We start from the raw sequence: 13556 nt of genomic DNA, 5'->3' as shown, positions 1-13556 counted from the left end.
GTGTGACGAGACCTGCGGGACCGGCTATCTTCAGAACCTGCACGACACTTATCTAGCACGCCCACCGAGGGACCCTCGAGTGAGTGCACCTAGGGTTTGAGAAGCCCTAACCCTGAGCAGCTCCAGCATCGAAGTCTGCCTCCCCAGCATCCCCGAGATCTGCGTGGGGGCCCTTCCGCTCCTTGTTGTTCACCGCGTTGTTCGACCACTTGCCGACCGGCTTGTGGCCCTCTTCACGACGCACCACGATTGTTTCATCACTAGTCTGGTTGCTCCAGACTGGCTCTTGCTCCCCTTCAACAGAGGAGTACCACGGACCCTCCTGGTCCACTCCCGACGCCATCTTGACTCCCCCGCTTGGGTTGCCACTGCCAAGATCCGCTGCCCCCGCCTGGGCCCAGCATCATCGACAGCAGACACCTTCGTGGGACAGCTCGCCCTCCATCCTGGTCGCCGCCGCGCCTCCTGGTCCGAGGAACAGCCGAGTCCGACGTCACCCACTCACCTGGTCGAGGTGACTTCAGCCGGTACCCTCCTGGTACCCACACGATCGCTGGCTAGCGGTTGAGAACTGAGTCCCCTCTGCTTTCAGGTTTTCCTTCATCACCGATCCAGGCTTGGATCGCTCCGAACATCGTCACTGGTCGCCTGCCAGCAACTTCTTCTTTCAGGCTCCTGAGACTACACGAGGACTCCCGACATCTTGATGAACTTCACGCAGCCGCAGCCTCCGGGCTAGGTAACTCGAGCATCTCGGTGCTCCATCGCAGGTTCGCTCTACAAGTGTCCAGTTCCTTTTTCGTTTAGTCCCACTGATCGGATCCCTCCGGAATCAGTACCTCCAGACTCTAACCATTCGCATTTCACTGTTAGTGTAGATGGTTTCTCGTGCCCCTCGGGCATTTGTGTAAATTGTGCAACTGAAGTATTTTCCTAAGAGTTTTGTAGTGTGCTTAGCTCCCTGACTCATAAAGAGCCAGGGTAGTCTTGTTATAAATAAATATCCTTTTATTTTCATAACAACTTGTGTGGTGTCCTTTCACTTGGTGTTCAAGGGGTATATGTGATGGTAAACAGCTGGCTTAACACGCCCTCTAGAGTTTAGCCTAAGACTGCTCGTATCCACGCTACTAGGATAGCTGGTCTAAAAGGTTGACTTACAACCAATCATCAATAAGGGTCGTTTGGAATGATACACAGTGATCACTAGAATAGTGAGCACTACATATCAGGCCAACTTCTCACAAACTCCGTTAGCAGCACACCAATGGCAGAATCGTTTCCATTTAAACTTGTACGTCCTGATTGTAGAAGGTGCTCTTGCCTGGGCCAAAATATCCCTACAATCCTGGGGGATGTCTAGGTGGGCGAACTCATGGTGTTCAGGTTCCATGCTGATAAGCTCAGTGAGGAGGGATTTGGATGACAAATTCTCCCTTCGCTCATTGTAAGCAGATCCGTCCGATGTTGCAGGAGGATTGGTTGGCATTGGGACAGGAGGAGCAGTTCTGAGAACCACGCTTGCCGTGGCCAGCGCGGGGCTATTAGGATCAGGTGGCAAGGTTGTCTCCTCATCTTCCAAAGAACCCGAGGTATGAGGGGTATTGGAGGAAAGGCGTACGCAAATAGATTGCACCAGTTTATCAAAAGGGCATTCCCTTGTGATTGCTTGTGGGGATGCCAGCTTGCGTAATTTCGGCATTTCCGGTTCTCCGGCGTGGCAAAGAGATCGAGTTGCGGACGGCCCCATAGTTGGAATATCCTCTCTAGAGTGGGTTGGTGTAACTCCCACTCGTGGGTCGACGAGGAGGACCTGCTCAGGGAATCCGCTAGGACATTGGATACTCCTGGCAGGTGGACTGCCGTAAGCAAGATCTGATGACTGAGAGACCAGTCCCAAATTCTTTGAGCTAGCCTGGAGAGACTTGGGGATTTTGTTCCGCCCTGTTTGTTGACATAGTGCATACAGGTTGTGTTGTCTGTCTGTATTAGCACTGACTTTCCTTGGAGCAAAGGCAGAAACGATTTTAGAGCCAGAAAAATCGCCATGAGCTCCAACTTGTTGATGTGCCAAGATCTTTGATGTGTGGACCATCTTCCCTTCACAGAGAGATCCTCCAAATGAGCGCCCCATCCTTCCAATGAGGCGTCTGTTGTGAGTGTTCTGTCCGGTGGCAGCGACAGAAAGGACATGCCTTCCGTCAAGTTGGCTGGAATTGCCCACCATGCGAGTGCTGACTTTATCTGATCTGTGACACATATCATGTCGTGGAAAGATCCCGTTACCTGACGCCACTGAGCATCCAGAGCTTCCTGGATAGGACGTGTCCTCAGCCGGCAATGAGGGATCAAGGCAATGGATGATGACGCCATCCCCAGAAATGATTTTAATAGTCTCACAGAAACTGACTCTCTTGATCTGATCAGAGCCACCAGTCGCAGCATCTTTTTGAGACGCTCCTGGGAGAGGAATGCCTTCGCTGACACAGTCTCCAGAGTTGCGCCCAGGAAATCTCTTTGTTGGTACGGATGAAGTTGGGATTTTTCCACATTTACGGACAGGCCTAAAGAGCGAAACACGTTCTGGCACAGAAGAGTGTGTTGTCGCAGGTGAGTGCTTGACTGAGATTTCAGGAGAAAATCGTCCAGGTATGGAAATATTTGCACTCCCTGGAGGCGCAAATACGCTATTACTGGAGCCAGTACCTTCGTGAACACTCGAGGGGCCGAGCGCAGGCCAAATGGTAACACCTTGAATTGGTAATCGTGTTGACCCACTCGAAAACGCAGGAACTTTCGATGCCGCTGTAAAATAGGGATATGAAAATAGGCATCCTGGAGATCTATAGTCGCCAGAAAATCTTCCTGCAAGAGTAAGCGCAAGATGTCTACCAGCGTCATCATACGGAAGGATTGGCTCTTTATATATTTGTTAAGTGCTCTTAGATCGAGGATGGGCCTCCACTCTCCGTTTTTCTTTGTGATCAAAAAGAACCGGGAATAAAAACCTTTTCCCTTCTGAGACACTGGTACCAGTTCTATAGCTCCTTTTTGCCTTAAAAGTCGGACTTGATGCAACAGTTCTTTCATGTGAGCTGGTGGCGGTCCGGAGGGTGGAGTGGGAGGAGGGAATTTGGTGAATTCTAAGGCGTGTCCCTTCTTCACAATGTCCAAAACCCAACGGTCCTTTGAGATGGAGGACCATTGGGAAAAGAACAGAGAGATTCGACCTCCAACCTTGTCTGTCCGGTAAGAGTCACTGTCTCTTTGATGCGGATCCTCTGTATGAGGATTTTCCTCTATATGACTTGGAGGTTTGCTGCCGTGATGTTTGCTGTTGCTGTCCATAAGAGTAACGGTTGGACCCTTGATTGTAAGGTTTGTATTGCTTATTGTCTCTTCGAAAACTTGAGGAGGTGCCACGTCCGCGTGCACCACGAAAATTACTCCGCTGAAATTGAAGGTTTCCTAGTGATCTAGCTGTTTCAGTGTCTTTCTTTATGGACTGTAGAGCCTCATCCACGTGGCTCCCAAATAAAGACTCGCCGTCATATGCCATGTTTAGGATCATAGACTGAACCTCCTGACGAAAGGATGTAGATTTTAACCATCCTTGCCTACGCAGAACAGCCGCTCCGGCAAGCTGACGGAAACCCATGCAGGCGATGTCTACTGCACAATCGATTATTTCCGCCGATGCCGCTTCTCCCTCTTGGAGCAACTTCATTGCCTCCACTTTAGATGGCTCTGGTAACTCCTGAACCACATCCGAGATATCAGCCCAAACTTGTCTGTCATATCGTCCCAGGATGGCCAAGGCATTAGCTGCTCTAACCACCGTAGAGGCCATAGAAGAGAATTTACGCCCTATGGCATCCATCCGACGTCCGTCACGATCCGGAGGCGAGGTGATAGAAGATGCCGGATTTTTCGCCTTACGTTGCGCTGCCTGCGTAACGACCGACTCAGGTTTAGCCTGACCCGTGAGGCATGCTGGGGTTCCTATTGGTGCCTTATATTTCTTTTCTAATCGAGGCACCTGAGCTGGCAAGGTATTCGGTGTCTGCATTAATTTCTTGCCTTCTTCCCAAATAAACTCAACTATGGGAATAGCATGAGTCTGTTTGTAGGGTTGATTCTTGAAATCATAAAGGAAGCAATCTTCCTCCCTGCGCTCCGTTGTTAACTTAAAACGGTGTGATGCCCTTTCCATCAGTTGGTGAAAATTGGCTATGTCCACTGGAGGTGAATCCCCTGTTACTATCTGTGAGGGGGATGGTGTTTGTGCCTGGTAATTGTCCCACTCCGCCATATCATCATCATTGTCATCTACATCCCCATCATCATCTGGGATTTCACCCTCTTCTGGGTCCTGAGGGCCTTCCTCTACAGGCTCATAATGAGGCAACAACCTTTCCGGAACCTGTCGTGGAGGTACAGGCGGCATCTGAGGAGCAGGATTTACAATAGGTACCGGTGGAGTAATTGCTGGAATCACCGGGGTTGACGGAACCTCTGAACGTTGAGGGGATAGAGGGAACCGTTGGTTGTAGTCGTCCAACATGCGTTGGAGATTAGTAATGAGCGACAGAGGAAGAGTCGCCGTTTTATGCTTCGGAGGGGCCTGGTGTATATATACCGGATCCTCATCCTCACTACTGACATCCTGGCACTTAATAACCAAGTCGGATGGACTTTGTGCCGTTCCGAAAGACTCCGGTAACCCCTCGGATTCCTGATCCGAATCTGTAGCGAATAATGGTGAGGGAGGCTGTGCAACTCCCAAAGGAATATTATGTTCCTGGCTCTCCGAGCCCACAGTAGGAGGTAATGGTGTCCAAGAAACTCCTTCCCTTCTTGTTTTCTGGGTAGCCGCCACACCGCGTATTCGTACCCTTACGAATGTCTGTGGGGATGTACTCGTCGACGGAGCCGTCGTCGAAGGAATGATGGTCGACGGAATTATCGTCGACGACGTCTGTGGCAACAAAATTGCCGTCGTCGGATTCGCCGTCGACGGAGCCGCCGTCGACGGGGCCATCGTCGACGGAGCCACCGTCGACGGAGCCGCTGCCGACGGAGCCGTCGTCGAGGTCTTCGTAGACAAGGCTTTCGTCGACGGAACCACCGTCGACAGTGTCGTCGTCGGGATCTTCTTTTTCTTCGCCGACGGAATGGGCGTCGACGAGCTCGACGACGTCTTCGTCGACGACACAGTCTTCGTCGACGGAACCTTTACCTTCTTCGTCGACGTCGAAGTAATGGGCACAACAGAAGTCACCGCCCTTGAAGAACTGATGGTAATCGTCGACGAGGATAACGTCGACATAACGCTCGTCGACGACGAAGCAGCTGACGTCGTCGTCGGGGTCACCGTCGATGAGGTAGAAACAGCAGATCTCGTCGTCGGGAGCATCGTCGACGAGGCTGACAAGTTTTTCCCCGAGGAATGGGAAGTAGACGCCTCAGCAGCCTGAGAACAGTGTCCCTTAGGCGACAAAGCAGTAGGTGAAACCACAAAGGTGGCAGTTGTCAGAGGCAAAGCCAGCTTCTTTTTCTTCAGCAAAGGAGATGGTAACTCCTGCACACTACTGCGCTTAGAGGCTGGTTGAGAACGACCAGAAAAGAGACTTTCCACATCTGAGAGAGGGTTATCCTTGTCCTTCAGTCTCTGTAGCCATAATAGCAGGCGGCCTTCTCTGTCATTTAGAGTTTTCGTAGAAAAAGTTCTACAAAACTTACATTTTGCCACCTCATGGTCAGGATATAAACAGTAAATACACTTACTGTGTGGGTCCTCAGAGAACAAACGCAGTTTTCCACATGAAGAACATGGTCTAAACAAAGATTTCTTACTAGAAGACATCCTCACTGACAAAAACTGAGCAGAGCTCAGGGAGACTCCCTGTCACACGACGTGCGGTAGAAAATCTGAGGTGAGAAGCTCTGAGGAGAAGGTTCTAGAGAGGGGCTGACGCCTGATTGGCTGGAGTTCGGACTTACATAATGACAGAGATAGACTACAAAGGTCTTTTGTCTCTCTCCATTGTATTCCTATGGAGTTTTCTCTTATAGGTACACTGTGTGTGTTTTACACCTACATGCGCTAATTATATGATTACTTATGTATATATTTTATTATATATATATATATATTGCTATTTTATTTACCGTGGGACTCCCACTCCGACGACGGGGAATATTCAAGCATGTGAATCTATGAAAGACACCCTAATACTGGAGAAAGGAAGTTTGTCTCTGCAGCCACGTGAAAGTGAAGAGGTCGATGACATCCAGGAGTCACTCACAAGCTGTCCCACGAAGGCTCTAGCTGATGGCGGTGTCGGTTTCTTGATCGGAGCAAACAGGCCTTGGCTAATGCAAGCCACGCAGGAATCAAGGAAAGCTTGGTGCTATGGCCAGCAAGATCAGAGGGGCTGCTCCTTTTCACAGGAGCAAGGGCCAGTCTGGAGCAACCAGACCAGCGGTGTTAGTTGTAGCTTTCGTCGCCGAGATGGCCACTAGCCAACGGGCCAGTAACTGGGATGACGCGTCGAGTGGCAAAAAGCAAAAGGGCCCCACGCAGATTTAGTGGATGCTGGAGGGCTGGTTTTTGGTGCAAATGCTGCTCGGTGTTGGGGCTTCTCAGGGCCCAAAGCACAGCATTGAGGATGCCCCAGGTGCCGCGCAGTCAGCTTGTCGTGGACGTTTCAAGATGGCCGGTCCCACGTCTCTCGGTGCCTCCACGGGTCTCTTCTTTGCAGGGACTGTGGATCTGGCTCAGAGATGTCTGGGAGTCTGGGTCTTGTCGGGCTCTGGGCTCGGTCTCCGGCGGGAGGCGGCGGCAAAGCAGTCGTTGAGTTGCTGGATGGTGCTTGTATTCACAGGGTGGTCACTCTTTGGCCACAAGGGAGATTCTCTTCAGTCTTCTGTGCAGCAGAACGTCGAAGTCCAGTAGTTCTTCTTATTAAAGTCGAGTTTCAGGATGATCTGAAGTCTTGGGACACAGCTCCTACTCTTATTCCAAATCTAGGGGCCGGATTACCTGCTAGGTCCCTCCTCTGGGTGGGACCAGGAAGGGGGGTGGTTACACCCCCTTTCCTTTGTCCAGTTTCGCGCCAGGACTGGGGCTGGAGAGCCCCAGCTCCGGTTTGAACTGGCATATGCACAGGGACACCTTGTGTGCCCCAGGCATGTCTCAATCTATTCAGCCCTCCCTAACCCACTACTCAAAATCCTGTCTGGGGTGGTGCATGCACCTCCCCTGACAGGAAACCCTTTGTCCACATCTCCCAAGCTGGAAGGACTCCCAGCAGCAGGAGGGCAGACTTGTGTCTGTGGTGGCAGCATCCATTTTGTGATGCTGAGGCTCTGTCTAACTTTACCCGGGTTTCAGGTTAGGTACATGTCGTGTCCCTCTAGAAGGGTGGAATGCTACCCCGTCACCAGAATTGGCAAGGGGGTAGTATTCCAAATCGTATGACACCTTACTCGACATGTTTTGATAAAGCCAAACCAAAGTTAGCATTTGACCGCGAGGTACATAATGCACTTAAGAGTATATGGTATGGCAATATCATGAAACAGCTAAAGGACGTTGTTCCGAAAGCTGCAGACAGGCTCAGTTCATGCCAGAGCACCATCTCACATGAAACCAAGCACTCTACCTCCAGGATTGTTAAGGCCTGCCATAGGAGTGACTGATAGGTTACCATGTGTCCATATAGGTTAGATATAGATATACTATATCTAAGTAAGAGGTGATTACACCAACTTACCCCAGCTGAGTGATCAGCCAGTTGTGTCAAATAGTGAGGCCAGGCCAGGGGTGGCATAATACATGCTGTAGCCCCTGGTAGGCCTGGGTTACACCTATGCCCTGGGTACCTGGGGTACACTGTTACAGGGCCCAATAAGGTGAACCAGTTCCAATTGATAATGCATCTAGTGTGCATTGGCATTCATTTAGGGAGAGAGCAGCAGGGCTGGGGGTCTGATTAGCAGGCCCACAGCCACACTAAGTCATAAAACCAGTGAAGCAAAAGCAAAAATTTGGGGTGACCATAGGACAGCAGACCCTACTCTTCTACAAAGGTGCTCTGGCATGAGCTGAGCCTGTCTGCAGCTTTCGGAACCATGTCCTTATAGCTGTTCTATGATATCGCCTACCATATACTCTTAAAGTGCCTATGGTTTGGCTTTATCAAAACATGTTGTGTAAAGTGTCTAAAACTTTGGAATACTACCCCCACACCATTTCTGGCGGTGAGGATAGTATTCCTCCCTTCTAGAGGAAGAAGACATGTTGAAGACCTACTACCCGGTTAAAGTTAACCAGAGCCCCAGCGTCACAAAATGGACGCTGCTGCCACAGACACGAGTCTGACCTCCTGCTGCTCGGAGACCTTCCAGCGAGGGAGGCTTGGACAATAGGCTTTCTGCCTTGGGAGGTGCTAGCACCACCCTAGACAGGCCTTAGTGTATTGGGGCAGGGAGGGATGAATGAAACGAGACACTGCCTGGGGCACACCAGCCATAGTCCAGTTCAAACCGGTGCTGGGGCACTCCAGCCCCAGTCCTGGCGCGAAACTGGACAAAGGGAAGGGGGTGTAACCACCCCCCTCCCTGGTCCCACCCATAGGAGGGACCTAGCAGGTAACCCAGCCCCCCAGAGTGGGAGCTGACTCCCTAGGACTTTGGATTATCCTGATAAACTGAACTTGAACAGAAACTCTGGACCTTCGACATTCGACTACGGAAGAAGACTGAAGAATCTCCCTTGTGGCCAAGGAGTGACCACCCTGTGCAAACAGGCACCATCAAGCGACCTGCCGTTTGCTTTGCTCAACGTTCTACGAGGAACCGACTGCAGAGCCCGACCAGCGCCTTGACTTCCAGACTTCTCTGACCTTGATCCACATCCACAGCAAAGCTGAGATCCGTGGAGGCGACGAGAGATGTGGGACCGGCTACCTGGGAAAAATTGGCGACTTGCTTTCAGCGCAGCTTCTGAGGCATCCTCGAAGTTGTGCTATGGGGATTGAGAAGCCCCAACCCCCAGCACCATCTGCACCGAAGATCAGCCCTCCACACTCCACAAGTTCTGCATGGGGCCCTTCTGCATTTTCCTGCTCGATGCGTCTGTCCGGTTGCTTGCCCGTTGGCTAGTAGCCTTTGTGACGACGAACCTTGAACTTTCCACCGCTGGTTTGGCTCCTCCAGACCGGCCCTTGCTTCCCTGCAAAAGAGAAGCACCTCAGACCTTCCTGGTCTGCAACAGAAGCGAATCCTTCATTCTGCATGGGTTGCGCTTGCCAAGGCTTGTTGTGTCCCAGCTCGACATCGACGCCGCCGACAGCAGGAGCCCTCGTGGGACAGCTCGAATCCTGGTTCTGGTCATCCTCGACGCCTCCTGGTACCCGTGGCTGCTGCGACAAGCTTCACCTCTTCACCTGCATCTTCACGACATCGCCTGGTTCCTTCCTGGTTCCTTCCCGGCTCCTGGCTGGTGACCTAGACTCTGTCCCCTCTGCTTGCAGGTATCCTCCTTCCTGATTCCATCCTTGGAATCCACCGGACACTCTTCACTGACTGCCTGTCAGCAACTTTCTTCAGGCATCCATAGGAGTCGACAACGAAACCCGACGCAAGTTCACACCTATGCACCCACAGCCCGTGGGCTAGGTAACTTGAGTACTCCGGTGCTCACAAGGGTATTGACTATCCAAGTGTCTAGTTTCCAAGTCTCTAACTCCTAGTTCCTTCCGAAGTGTCCTAAAACTCTTAATTTCTAAATACTACTATTTCTATCGACTTTAACGCATTACGCGTGAGTGTTTCCACTCTGCACCTGAATCCCGTGGGCCTCCCACTGCCTAGCAACTGATAGGATAGTGTAGCCCCAGCGATTCCCTAGGCCTAGGCCTAACCTGTGTTTGTGACAGTGGTTCTTATACCACTTACTTAGTATATGGTTTGCGTGGCCCCTAGGGCCTAACTGTATTACCTACCTGTGTGACTTATGTATGCTTAAATAAGACTGTGTTGTACTTACCTCGAATCTCATAAAGAGTGCTGAGGGTATTTTGACTAGAATAAATACATTCTATCTTTATAATATATCTGTTGTGGTGTCCTTTCATTTGGTATTCAAGGGATTGCAAATGGTATATCAGCTGGCTTCACATGCCATACAGAGTCTAGCCTAAGACTGCTCTTGTCCATGCTACCATTAGGATAGCTGGTCTATAAGTTTGACTTTACAACCAATCACCATAAGGGTTGTTTGGACTGATACAGGGTGTACACTAGAACTAGTGACATCATATATCAGGCCAACTTCTCACATTGGTGAGCAGCGGTCGGGATCTGAGCTTGCTGTTGTAATACCATTGCAATCTTGAGATATCAAATTGAAAGATCACAAAGATATTTCTAAGGTACATATAACATAGCTTATAGATACTTAAGTTCTACTGAACTTAGTTGTTGTAGGTTGAAGGGCCTAGCACACCCTGACTACAACTACTAGAGAGGTTTTAGTAGATACAACTAGTGAAGGTAGGTGCACACACCACACCCTCACTAGATCATGTCTCTGAGAGTAGATCAAAATGATTCTCTCTCAGGAGGGGTAGATCCTAAAAAGATACCCTCTAGATATGATACCCTAACTTTTCAGGAGATGAGACAATTGTGTACCTCCAGAAAGTTAAAACAGGGTTCAAACCCTACCCTCATTCAACTAGTGGAGATCTTAGAAGAGTATGATGCTCAGAGAGCCTCCCAGGATAGTACCCTAGGTACAGGTGAGGGTCTACCCTCTACAGATGAGTCAGAAGGGACTTCAGAAGATGAGGTAGACAGCCAGGTCCAAGTTAGGAGACTTAGCCAGGCTAACTTAAGCCTACATGGGAGTCTGACTGGGGTCCCCCCATTCAGACCCTCAAGTGGACTTAACCAGAGAAGCAGGAGAGGAAGATCCCCTTCAATGGAATCTATCCACTCCCAAGTCTCTAATAGCTTCAATGCCTCTTCTCACAGGGGAATGACTTCTCCACAGAGAAAAGAGCATCAGGCCAGAATGAGGGACGTCAATCTGAGGATTGAAAGGGAAGAACTTGCCCTTGCCAAAGAAAGACTTGCTCTGGCCAGAGAGCAAAAGTTAAGTGGGTTAGGACCCACTGGTGGCAGCAATATCCCTAAGGATAGAGACAGGGCCTATGATAATAGAAACCTGAGCAAGATTGTCCCCTCCTACAAGTGTGGGGATGACATCCACAAATGGATAACTGCTTTGGAGAGAGCTTGCAAAGTACAGCAGGTACCCCAAAGTCAGTGGGCAGCTATCTTGTGGCTCTCCTTCTCTGAGAAAGGTAGAGACAAGCTCCTCACAGTTAGTGATGAGGATGCTGACAATTACACTGTCCTGAAGAGTGCTCTGATTGATGGGTTTGGCCTAACCACTGAACAATACAGGTTGTTGTTCAGGGATACCCAGAAGACACAGACTCAGGACTGTAGATTGTGCCACTAAGGCTTTGGAAGGCTGGTTATTGGGTAGTGGCTGCTTATTGGGTAGTAAGGTTAAGGACTATACAGGATTGTATAATTTGATCATGAGAGAACAAATACTTAACAACTGTCAAAACCAGCTGCTGCATCAACACTTGATTGACTCTGACCTAACTTCTCCCCAGGAATTGGATAAGAAGGCAGATAGGTGGGTCAGGACTAGAGTTAAGCAGAAAAACCAGAACCAGGGCGGTGATCAGAAAAAGACAGACCAGAAGGGTAATGAGCATAAATCAAAAGACCAGAAGTCTTCACCAGGCCCCCAAAAGGCTCAGGGGGAGGGTGGTCCCAAAAAGGATAAAAAGAAAGATGGCCAAAAGAAACCTTGGTGTAACTATTGTAAGTCTAATTCACATTGGTTTAGTGAGTGCACCAAAAAGGACAAGCCCCCAACCACCATTGCCCCTAGGGCAACTGTACCCCCTAGTCCAGCTGTAAGTGGTGGTTCCCAGCAAAAGGGTGTAATAGGGTTAACCCTGGGAACTGAAGTGGATTCTGGCCTAGTCAGAATACCCATTCAGGCTGTTCTGATCTGTGATGGGGACATAGCTTTGTCCTCTACTGTGGGTCCCAGTAACCCGGGCAAGTACAGACAGACTCCTTTGATCAACCAAAGAATGGCTCAGGCCTACAGGGACACAGGTGCTAGTGTCACAATGGTGACACCTGCCTTTGTGGACCCTGGACAGATCATACTAGGTGAGAACTACCTAGTGACCTACGCTAGCAATGCCACTACCTCCCATAGTGTGGCAATTGTTAACTTCTCCTGGGGAGGGGTAACTGACCTCAAGAAAGTTGTGGTGAGTTCAGATCTCCCTGTAGAATGTCTGTTGGGAAATGACCTTGAAACTTCAGTGTGGGCTGAAGTGGAGTATAGGACCCATGCAGAAATGCTGGGAATAGATGCACATGTCCTTGCTGTGACCAGGTCACAGGCCAAAAAGTGCAACACTGAACAAGTGCTGGATCCTGGAACCATGGACCAGTCACAACCCAAGAGAAAGAGCAGTAGGGTAAAGGCTGTGCCTCCCCCCCTGCCTCACGTAATGGATCAGCCCTCACAGGAGGATGATTCTGAGAGCCCTGAAGGAACTGTCCTAGAAGAACTTGAACCTGATCAGGTTGAGTTTCTTGGGACAGGGGGACCTTCAAGGGCCGATCTGAGGCAGGCACAATTAGACTGCCCCTCTCTTGAACCCCTCAGACAGCAGGCTGCTGCTGAGGCTGCAGGGAATGCTCAAGGTACCCATAGAGTGTATTGGGATGAAGGGCTGCTGTATTCAGAGGCTAGAGACCCCAAGCCTGGTGCATCCAGGAGGTTGGTCATACCACTGAAGTTCAGAGGCTTCCTTCTTACCTTGGCCCATGATATTCCCCTTGCAGGACACTTAGGCCAGAACAAGACTTGGGACAGGCTGGTCCCTCACTTTCACTGGCCTCATATGTCAGCAGATACCAAGGAGTTTTGTCGCTCCTGTGTCACCTGCCAAGCCAGTGGCAAATCAGGTGGCACCACAAAGGCCCCCCTCATACCACTACCTGTGGTGGGGGTTCCCTTTGAAAGAGTGGGCATAGATATTGTAGGACCAATGGACCCACAAACAGCATCTGGGCACAGATTCATACTGGTGATAGTGGACCATGCCACCAGGTATCCAGAAGCTATTCCCCTAAGGACCACAACAGCTCCTGTTGTGGCAAGGGCCCTACTTGGAGTATTCTCCAGAGTGAGCTTTCCAAAGGAGGTCATTTCTGACAGAGGTGCCAACTTCATGTCAGGATATTTGACTGCAATGTGGAAGGAGTGTGGTGTGAACTACAAGTTCACCACACCCTATCACCCACAGTGCAATGGGCTTGTGGAGAGATTCAATAAGACCCTAAAAGGGATGATAAAAGGTTTACCAGACAAGCTTAGGCGAAGATGGGACATCCTTTTACCCTGCCTTCTGTTTGCTTACAGAGAGGTCCCACAAAAG

The sequence above is a fragment of the Triturus cristatus genome, chromosome 12 (assembly GCF_964204655.1).
Source record: "Triturus cristatus chromosome 12, aTriCri1.1, whole genome shotgun sequence".
NCBI lineage: Eukaryota > Metazoa > Chordata > Amphibia > Caudata > Salamandridae > Triturus > Triturus cristatus.
Note: the sequence above shows the minus strand (reverse complement) of the source record.